The sequence below is a fragment of the Sinocyclocheilus grahami genome, unplaced genomic scaffold (assembly GCF_001515645.1).
Source record: "Sinocyclocheilus grahami isolate Dianchi unplaced genomic scaffold, SAMN03320097.WGS_v1.1 scaffold479.1, whole genome shotgun sequence".
Classification (NCBI taxonomy): domain Eukaryota; kingdom Metazoa; phylum Chordata; class Actinopteri; order Cypriniformes; family Cyprinidae; genus Sinocyclocheilus; species Sinocyclocheilus grahami.
Genome location: NW_015505658.1, coordinates 933374 through 945166, shown reverse-complemented (window position 1 = coordinate 945166; position 11793 = coordinate 933374). Strand labels below are relative to the sequence as shown.

The following is an 11793-nucleotide window of genomic DNA, read 5'->3' as shown; positions in this document are numbered from 1 at the left end:
ATTTCCAAGTTTTAGACAAAATTAATAAAACATAATTTTATTAACAAGCTTCATATTGAATATATTAGGAAATGTTAATTGATAATAAATAAGATATTTCAGTATATACAGGCAATAAGTCACAGATCTCAAATATCTTTCAAATTGCATTAATATTAGCAGCAATATTATTGGAGATGAACAGTGAGCAGCCAGCCTTCTCTTGATTCTCCATTATTTGGAGTCAAGAAAACTAAAACTAAAAACTATAAAACTGCTCCATTCTTTTATAATTAATTGATTGAGATTATATATGAATATGGTCTTTGAGAGATTTTTTATTTTGATTGTTAATGGTATATTTTATTGATTGTATATCTAATATTAAAACACATATCACAAATGTTTATCCTAACATACATCTATTTTGTGCACATAGCTTGTTACGTTTATTCTAACTTGTATGTTTTTTTGTACCTAAACCAAATTCAAATACACATTCAAATGACCATAACTCAAACTATATCTATTTCTTTATTTATTCATACCTACATAACTGAACTCAAGTGCAGTGGTTCAGAGATTTGAAAATAGTAAATATTGTGGTTTCATATATTGGCATATATGTGTTCTTGTTTTTTGCCACTGGCAAGGCTATAGATCAGACATGCCTAAAGTAAACATATTACTGTGATGAACCGATGGTGAGACGTACAGATGATCACTGACACACGACTTTCCTCTTTTTGGTGTGTGCTTAAGTACTCTTTAAACTAATTGATTTATATAAAAATAAAAAAATAAAAATCTTTAAGTGGAAAAGATACGTTTTGATACAAGAACATGAAACCATTGGCAGAGAGTACTGACTGTAGCTTCTAACCACTTCAAACCCCCTTTTTAACTCCTCACTCACTGTGTCTTCTGCTCTCCTTCAATCAACATTTGCATGCCAGGTCATAAGGTCTGATTCTGGCATTCATTACACAAGGGAGTGATTTGCCTGTCACATAAACAAAAAGTAATCCACACCCAGTAGCACCATCCTGCAGCTGCATCGGCAGACAGGTGAGCCAGGTGACCAAAGGAACCATGCTTCCCATGTTTTCTGGAAAGTTATGCCAGTTACTCAGCATAGCTCGGTTCCCTTCTATCCTGTTCCTTGGTATTATTTATGTAGCCTATGTTCTTGTTGGAGGGCTGATCTTCTGGAAACTAGAAGGATGGTATGTGTTGCAATAGATTGATCTCCTGAAAGAGAAAAGAATGAAGCTACTTGAGAAGTACCCATGTGTGGGCCAGAATGGGCTCCGAGAACTAGCACAGGTATGACTGGAGAGTAGATGTTGCACAAGTTTATGTATTCCTCATTAACAACAGTATCAGTGTTAGGTAGGATCAGTGCGGGAATGTTTGGACAATTTTTTTTCAATATCTATCTATCTATCTATCTATCTATCTATCTATCTATCTATCTTTCTTTTCTATTTAACCGTTTCAGTGCAAATTTATGAAGGCATTTTCATTCATTTAAATTAACTGCTTTTGGTAAAAAAAAAAAAAAAGTCTTTAAAATGAAAATTTGTGCAGAAAATATTCAAGACCACCAATCAAGAAACCTAGACCAGTTTGTGGTTGTTAAGCAAGATCATCGAATTTCGAGCATCGAGTTTATCATTGAATTTCCTTTATTGGAAATTTCGAAATCTCTTTTACACAGAATTCTCTTTGTTGGTCTATTGTTGAAATGATTTACATAATTATTTAGCTCTTTTTTTTAAATGAAAGGGCCTTTTTGTGAAAAAGAATGTTTTCTGCTTAAGTAGATAATAATAATAAATAAACTTGACAATGTGATAGTTTTGCTATAATTTTTTCAGAATTTTAACAGAACACAGCTGTCATTCACATGTGCACACTGTTTTTATTGTCATTTCATGTATTACAAATAAGTACTTATTGCTTGTTATTACGGTTTTAAAGATGATAAAAGCTGCTTTGCTGAGTGGCTTGAGTCCAGAGAGCAATGACACCGCAGATGGCTTCTGGAAATTTACCAGCTCATCTGTGTTTGCGGCAACTGTGGTCACAACTATTGGTGAGGGATGGAACACTTAACACTTTGAATTAGACTGTCCAGTTTATTTTGTGGCATCTATTCAGATGGGTAGAGATTATATCGAGTTTTCATCTTTTTACAGGCTATGGGAATATAATTCCATTGACGACAGCTGGTCAAATCTTCTGTGTGTTGTTTGCACTTTTTGGCATTCCCCTGAATGTAGTGATCTTAAATAGAGTTGGAAAATACATGCTGGCCATTGAAAGGAATTTTTGCAATTTTCTGGAAACAAAAATTGATAGAGGGGTGAGAATTTAACTTAAAACAAAAATAAAAAAATGTACAGTCAGCAATAAAGATGATGTTGTGGGAATGGATGAATGAATGAATGAAACTATAAATTAATATGCTTGACCTTTATGTGCAAACACACTGTACCCATGATTCGGTTCCTTCCCACAGAAATGTGTACGAATATCCATTCACAGTATATCTTTTGTGAGCTCAGCATTTCTGTACTTTGTGGTTCCTATGCTGCTTTTCAAAGAGTATTAGGGATGGAGTTACGCTGAAGCCATTTATTACTGCTTCATAACACTCAGCACTATTGGATTTGGAGATTATGTTGCAGGTAGGAGGCTACACACAAAAATTAACAAACTATTTATACTTCAGTATTTTTAATTGTCAGCACCTTTATTATGATGCTTAGGTGTTCACACCCTGGTTATTAGATATTGACTATTTAGCTGTGTGTGTTACCTAAAGCCTTCTTTGTTTTACTCTTAATCCTCTGAAAGTTCTTCACATGTTGTAATTATTCTAGTCAGGAAGTGACATGACATGACATGACATCACAGATTGGGTTGTGTCATTCAAAACTGATTTAGAATTTTCCTGAATTTGAATACTGAATTGTGGTAGCAAATAAGATGCAGAATTGTAATTCAAATTTAAAAATGTATTTAAGCCAGTAGAAAGAAATTAAAAGAAAATTTAAAGAAATTCATATTAATGTTGTATGAATAGCATTTAATAATAAATAATTTTTTTTACTAGATATGGTGAAACACCCAGAAAATCTTAAACATAGCTAAACTTCAATATATAATTTAAATTATGAAGTTAATAGGTACATTTGATTGGTTAACAGAAAAAAAGTAATAATAATACTTATTTAATTACATATAAGGGTATAATGAGAGAGCAAATAGGCATATTGTAATAGGCATACAGTAAAATCATACGGAGTCAAAATTGTTGTAGTTATGATTTGTTTGTTTTCATGCAAAACTTATGTTGGCGTTCAAATCCAATTTGATTCAAATTATATCATCCCAACCCTGATAACAATATCTTTACATCACCGTTTTCTCTACCAGATCACAACCCAGCAATAAACTACCCAGAGTGGTACAGTTGTCTGATGGCAGCCTGGATATTCTTTGGCCTGGCTTGGCTCGCTCTTCTGATCAATCACTCCATTGATTTACTGGAGAGTGTGAATGCTTACGTGAGAGGAAGGCAGAATGCACAAACACAAGTGGAGGAGTCCAAAGAACAGCCAGAAAAAGGACTGAAAGGGGAAGAAACATGAAAAATGAATTTAAAATTGGTAAGAAAAAGAGGAGGGTGTCTGGTGTATGAATAATGCTGTATCTACTCCTCATTAAACAATATATGGTTAATTATTAAGTTAAATACTTTAAAGTAGATCTCTCTTAATCAATACATTTCAGTGATAGCAAACTAGAACACCAGTTCATAATCATTTTGATGGCATCTTTGTTCGAGTGAGAGTTATACAGTGACTTTAAGGGGAAGTCTATTTTTTGGTATGTTAAGGTTTGTACAAATGCTACAATTGTTTTTGCTGCCCCAACATAGGCATGCGTTAACTGTCAAATATCTTACAAACAAAACATTTAAGTTTTGATACTTAGTTTATTTTAGATTTACATAATCACAAGTATATTGATAAATATGGACATGTTACGTCATTATACCACATTGATATAGATCCTGATTCCTGAAAGACGACAATCAAGTAACCTATTCAGAGCCGATCTTCCCTATATGCAAAAAGGCAAGTTGCGTAGGGCCCCTGAAACACCTTGCCCTCAAAGAGGATTTAATTTGAGTTGTTTTTGAATTTGGCCAGCGGTTATGAAAACACTAATGATCACTTCTTTTAACATGTGCTCTTGCCCTTTCTACGTAAAAATCAGTCAAATCATGTAATGTGAATGTCATACGGTCTTGCTTGAGACTAAAAACTAAATTAGTTGAAAGCGTACCAAGCCGCGGAAGAGACCCTGCTTCTCAAGTGCTTTCCGCAAGTGATTCGAGACAGAGTGAAGCATGGACAAATGAGTTTCATTCATTCGTTCAGAACCACTCATACCCCACTCCACCTCATTCCCCCGCACCCCGCCGACACTGTTTTGCGTAGGGTCCCCAGAAGTCTAAGATCGGCACTGATATTGATATGGTTACCCCAAATGCGAACATGCCAACTTCTGTGTGCAAGACTCCATTTAACTGACAATACACACTCTAACCAAGTACTGTTCATACATCCTATGTCTACAGCAACTGCAGTTGTGTGTTGAGCATCACACTGAAATAATTTCTGCTGTGTAACAGACAAGGATATTATGGATCCCAGGAGTTCCAAGTACGTAGTGTGAATTCAGTAAAAATGGTTTCCACAGAACAATTTCAATTCAGATAGACAATCCACTACCCCAGGGTGTCACTCAGTCAGTTTCAGGACGGTCTGATTTTGCATTACATATTAAAAGCCCTCCAAAATCATGCTCGACGTGTTCTGCCTGTGAATTTGAATAGCTCTAAAAAGGAAAATCCCTGTTTCCACAGACTAATTTCAATTGTGATTAATACTCCAGTACCCCAGGGTGTCCCTCAGTCAGTTTTAGGACGATCTGATTTTGCATTACAAAATAAAAGAACTACAAAACTCACATATGACAAGTTTTGTCTTTGAATTTGAATAGCTCTAAAAAGGAAACTCCCTGTTTCCACAGACTAATTTCAATTCTGATTAATAGTCCAGTAACCCAGGGTGTCACTCAGCCAGTTTCAGGACGATCTGATGTTGCATTACAAAATAAAAGCCCTCCAAAAACTCATATATATATATCCAGTTTTGTCTGATTTTGGATAGCTCTAAAAAAGGAAACTCCCTCTTTCCACAGAACAATTTCAATTCAGATTGACAATCCACTACCCCAGGGTGTCACTCAGTCAGTTTCAGGACGATCTGATTTTGCATTACATAATAAAAGCCCTCCAAAAACTCATGTTCTGCCTCTGAATTGGAATAGCTCTAATAAGGAAACTCCCGGTTTCCACAGACTAATTTAAATTCAAATGAATAGTCCAGTAACCCAGGGTGTCACTCAGTCAGTTTCAGGAAGATCTGATGTTGCATTACAAAATAAAAGACCTCCAAAAACTCATATGTGACCAATTCCCTTTCATGGGAACTTCGAACTGCGTCCTCTAGGGGTCGCTATGGGGAACGCCTTGTCGTGACCCGTGTCTGAAGCATACATTGAAAAAACACCAACTCGTTGGCCGGCGACAGCCATGACGTCACTACCGGTGCGACTACGGTATAAATCGGCGCCGGGAGCTACACATCATTCTCTTCTTCGTCTTCATTGACTGTTCTGTTTGAAGCGTGCATTTCCAAGGAAAAAGTAAGAGCTATCTCTATTTATTATGGCGAGCACTAGTAGAATTTTGGATAGCTCTAAAAAGGAAACTCCGTTTTCACAGACTAATTCCAATTCTGATTAATAGACCAGTACCCCAGGGTGTCCCTCAGTCAGTTTTAGGACGATCTGATGTTGCATTACAAAATAAAAGCCCCACAAAACTCATATATGACAAGTGTTGTCTTTGAATTTGAATAGCTCTAAAAAGGAAACTCCGTTTTCACAGACTAATTCCAATTCTGATTAATAGACCAGTACCCCAGGGTGTCCCTCAGTCAGTTTTAGGACGATCTGATGTTGCATTACAAAATAAAAGCCCCACAAAACTCATATATGACAAGTGTTGTCTTTGAATTTGAATAGCTCTAAAAAGGAAACTCCCTGTTTCCACAGACTAATTTAAATTCATATTAATAGTCCAGTAACCCAGGGTGTCATTTAGACAGTTTCAATACGATCTGATGTTGCATTACAAAATAAAAGCCATCCAAAAACTCATATATGACCAGTTTTGTCTTTGATTTTGGATAGCCCTAAAAAAAAGGAAACTCCCTCTTTCCACAGAACAATTTCAATTCAGATTGACAATCCACTACCCCAGGGTGTCACTCAGTCAGTTTCAGGACGATCTGATTTTGCATTACAAAATAAAAGAACTACAAAACTCACATATGACAAGTTTTGTCTTTGAATTTGAATAGCTCTAAAAAGGAAACTCCCTGTTTCCACAGACTAATTTCAATTCTGATTAATAGTCCAGTAACCCAGGGTGTCACTCAGCCAGTTTCAGGACGATCTGATGTTGCATTACAAAATAAAAGCCCTCCAAAAACTCATATATGACAAGTTTTGTCTGATTTTGGATAGCTCTAAAAACGGAAACTCCCTGTTTCCATTCAGATTGACAATCTACTACCCCAGGGTGTCACTCAGTCAGTTTCAGGACGATCTGATTTTGCATTACAAAATAAAAGCCATCCAAAAACTCATATATGACCAGTTTTGTCTTTGATTTTGGATAGCCCTAAAAAAAAGGAAACTCCCTCTTTCCACAGAACAATTTCAATTCAGATTGACAATCCACTACCCCAGGGTGTCACTCAGTCAGTTTCAGGACGATCTGATTTTGCATTACATTATAAAAGCCCTCCAAAAACTCGTTCTACCTATTCTGCCTGTTAATTTGAATAGCTATAAAAAGGAAACTCCATGTTTCCACAGACTAATTTCAATTCTGATTAATAGTCCCGTAACACAGGGTGTCACTCAGACAGTTTCAATACGATCTGATGTTGCATTACAAAATAAAAGCCCTCCAAAATCTCATGTTCTACCAATTCTGCCTGTTAATTTGAAAAGCTATAAAAGGGAAACTCCCCTTTTCCACAGACTAATTTCAATTCTGATTAATAGTACAGTACCCCAGGGTGTCATTTAGACAGTTTCAATACGATCTGATGTTGCATTACAAAATAAAAGCCCTACAAAACTCACATATGACAAGTTTTGTCTTTGAATTTGAATAGCTCTAAAAAGGAAACTCCCTTTTTCCACAGACTAATTTACATTCTGATTAATAGTCCAGTACCCCAGGGTGTCCCACAGTCAGTTTTAGGACGATCTGATATTGCATTACAAAATAAAAGCCCTACAAAACTCACATATGACAAGTTTTGTCTTTGAATTTGAATAGCTCTAAAAAGGAAACTCCCTTTTTCCACAGACTAATTTACATTCTGATTAATAGTCCAGTACCCCAGGGTGTCCCACAGTCAGTTTTAGGACGATCTGATATTGCATTACAAAATAAAAGCCCTACAAAACTCACATATGACAAGTTTTGTCTTTGAATTTGAATAGCTCTAAAAAGGAAACTCCCTGTTTCCAGAGACTAATTTAAATTCATATTAATAGTCCAGTAACCCAGGGTGTCACTCAGTCAGTTTCAGGACGATCTGATGTTGCATTAAAAAAATAAAAGCCCTCCAAAAACTCATATATGACCAGTTTTGTCTGATATTGGATAGCTCTAAAAAAGGAAACTCCCTCTTTCCAAAGAACAGTTTCAATTCAGATTGTCAATCCACTACCCCAGGGTGTCACTCAGTCAGTTTCAGGACGATCTGATTTTGTATTACATTATAAAAGCACTCCAAAATCTCATGATCTACCAATTCTGCCTGTTAATTTGAAAAGCTATAAAAGGGAATCTCTCTTTTTCCACAGACTAATTTAAATTCATATTAATAGTCCAGTAACCCAGGGTGTCATTTAGACAGTTTCAATACGATCTGATGTTGCATTACAAAATAAAAGCCATCCAAAAACTCATATATGACCAGTTTTGTCTGATATTGGATAGCTCTAAAAAAGGAAACTCCCTGTTTCCACAGAACAATTTCAATTCAGATTAATAGTCCAGTACCCCAGGGTGTCACTCAGTCAGTTTCAGGACGATCTGATGTTGCATTACATAATAAAAGCCCTCCAAAATTTCATGTTCTGCCTGTGAATTTGAATAGCTCTCAAAAGGAAACTCCCTGTTTCCACAGACTAATTTCAATTCAGATTAATAGTCCAGTACCCCAGGGTGTCACTCAGTCAGTTTCAGGACGATCTGATGTTGCATTACATAATAAAAGCCCTCCAAAAACTCATGTTCTGCCTGTGAATTTGAATAGCTCTCAAAAGGAAACTCCCTTTTTCCACAGACTAACTTGAATTCAGATTAATAGTCCAGTACCCCAGGGTGTCACTCAGCCAGTTTCAGGACGATCTGATGTTGCATTACATAATAAAAGCCCTCCAAAATTTCATGTTCTGCCTGTGAATTTGAATAGCTATATAAAGGAAACTCCCTGTTTCCACAGACTAATTTAAATTCTGATTATTAGTCCAGTACCCCAGGGTGTCCCTCAGCCAGTTTCAGGACGATCTGATGTTGCATTACATAATAAAAGCCCTCCAAAATTTCATGTTCTGCCTGTGAATTTGAATAGCTATATAAAGGAAACTCCCTGTTTCCACAGACTAATTTAAATTCTGATTATTAGTCCAGTACCCCAGGGTGTCCCTCAGCCAGTTTCAGGACGATCTGATGTTGCATTACAATATAAAAGCCCTCCAAAAACTCATATATGACCAGCTTTGTCTGATTTTGGATAGCTCTAAAAAAAGGAAACTCCCTGTTTCCACAGAACAATTTCAATTTAGATTAACAATCCACTACCCCAGTGTGTCACTCAGTCAGTTTCAGGACGACCTGATGTTGCATTACATAATAAAAGCCCTCCAAAAACTCATGTTCTGCCTGTGATTTTGAATTGCTCTAAAAAGGAAACTCCCTGTTTCCACAGACTAATTTAAACTCTGATTATTAGTCCAGTACCCCAGGGTGTCCCTCAGTCCAAAATCTCATGTTCTGCCTGTGAATTTGAATAGCTCTAAAAAGGAAACTCGCTGTTTCAACAGACTAATTTAAATTCATATTAATAGTCCAGTAACCCAGGGTTTCACTCAGCCAGTTTCAGGACGATCTGATGTGGCGTTACAATATAAAAGCCATCCAAAAACTCATAAATGACCAGTTTTGTCTGATTTTGGATAGCTCTAAAAAAGGAAACTCCCTGTTTCCAAAGAACATTTTTAATTTAGATTGACAATCCACTAGCCCAGGGTATCACTCAGTCAGTTTCAGGACGATCTGATTTTGCATTACATATTAAAAGCCCTCCAAACTCATGTTCTATCTGTTCTGCCTGTGAATTTGAATAGCTCTAAAAAGGAAACCCTGTTTCCACAGACTAATTTCAATTCTGATTAATAGTCCAGTACCCCAGGGTGTCCCTCAGTCAGTTTTAGGACGATCTGATATGTCATTACAAAATAAAAGCCCTCCAAAAACTCATATATGACCAGTTTTGTCTTTGACATTCGATAGCTCTAAAAAAAGGAAACTCCCTCTTTCCACAGAACAATTTCAATTCAGATTGACAATCCACTACCACAGGGTGTCCCTCAGTCAGTTTCAGGACGATCTGATGTTGCATTACAAAATATGAGCCCTCCAAAAACACTTATATGACCAGTTTTGTCTTTGATTTCGGATAGCTCTAAAAAAATGAAACTCCCTGTTTCCACAGAACAGTTTCAATTCAGTTTGACAATCCACTACCCCAGGGTGTCACTCAGTCAGTTTCAGGACTATCTGATTTTGCATTACATAATAAAAGCCCTCAAAAAACTCATGTTCTACCTGTTCTGCCTGTGAATTTGAATAGCTCTAAAAAGGAAACTCCCTTTTTCCACAGACTAATTTACATTCTGACTAATAGTCCAGTACCCCAGGGTGTCCCTCAGTCAGTTTTAGGACTATCTGATGTTGCATTACAAAATAAAAATCATATATGACAAGTTTTGTCTTTGAGATTGAATAGCTCTAAAAAGGAAACTCCCTGTTTCCATAGACTAATTTGAATTCAGATTAATAGTCCACTACCCCAGTGACACCCTGGGGTAGTGGATTGTCAATCTGAATTGAAATTGTTCTGTGGAAACGGGGAGTTTCCTTTTTTTAGAGCTTTCCAAAATCAGACAAAACTGGTCATATATGAGTTTTTGAAGGGCTTTTATTTTGTAATGCAACATCAGATCGTCCTGAAACTGGCTGAGTAACACCCTGGGGTACTGGACTATTAATCTGCATTCAAATTAGTCTGTGGAAACAGGGTTTCCTTTTTAGAGCTATCCAAAATCAAAGCCAAAACTAGTCATATTTGAGTTTTTGGAGGGATTTTATTTTGTAATGGGAAATCAGACACTCCTGACATTGGGGAAATGGCATTCTGGACTGGTCTAGCAGGGAGTTTTCTTTTTATGACTATGTGAATGTACAGATAAATACTGCATGGTCATTTGCAAGTTCACGAAAGGGTTTTATTTTGTTATTTCTCATCAGACAGTTAATTTATTTTATTTGAAAATTCTAATTTCATCTAATTCTATTTCATTTAATATTACTCAACAGTTGAAGTCATTTTCATTTTTATCAGACCGTTTTTTTTAACATTTGTAGTATTTTAAATATATTCATTCATTCATTGACAGAGAAACTGGCTCAAAAAATGCCAGAGTTCGCTTTTCCCTTGATCTGAGTTTTACACGCTATTACCGTAATGCCTAGTATATGCGCGCACCACAAAACAATGTGGCGGCTAGAATGACCATGTTTTTCAAAGTGGAGGCTGGCCTGACCGCAGTTCTGCAGCAGGGTGACTGTGAGGCGGCATAGTCGCGGGTCAAAACACTGCTCTTTCGTTCCAATCAAAACATTAAACAGGTTCTCCCCACTCAGTGACGCACCCACTGAGAAACATAATCAAAGTGCTCTAATTATTGGCGATTCTATTGTACGGAACATGAAAATAGAGACACCATAGTCCAATGTTTACCGGGAGCCAGAGCGCCTGACATCTTAGCAAATTTAAAAGTGCTGGCTAATGCTAAACGTCAATACAGTAAGATTGTATTCATGCCGGCGCTAATGATGTTCGAATTCACCAGTCGGAGATCACTAAAAACAACATTAAAGAGGTGTGTGAACTTGCAAGCATGATGTCAGACACTGTAATATGCTCTGGTCCCCTCCCTGCTTACCGTGGTGACGAGATACATAGCAGACTCTCGTCACTCAATGGCTGGATGTCTAAGTGGTGCCCGTAGAATAACATAGCTTTCATAGATAATTGGATGAGTTTTTGGGACAGACCTGACCTGTTGAAAAGAAATGGTCTTCATCCCTCCTGGGGTGGTGCCGCTCTTCTCACTAGAAATATGGCACATAGTCTTAGAGTTTGTACTTGACTAACTGGGGCCCAGGTCAGGAAGCAGACAGACTGGCTAAACCGACCGTCTGCTAGCCGCCTCATGTCACAGAAATCAGTTAATTCTCAGCACATAGAAACTCTTTCACCTAGAGAGATTGTGTCTGTTCCCCGAACTAGAAAATAC

General features: G+C 36.9%; 1 pseudogene; it reads left to right on the top strand.

Moving 5' to 3' along the window:
* The first annotated feature begins 553 nt into the window (after positions 1 to 553).
* LOC107553727 (potassium channel subfamily K member 17-like) lies at positions 554 to 3638 on the top strand (annotated as a pseudogene).
* The last annotated feature ends 8155 nt before the right edge of the window (positions 3639 to 11793 follow it).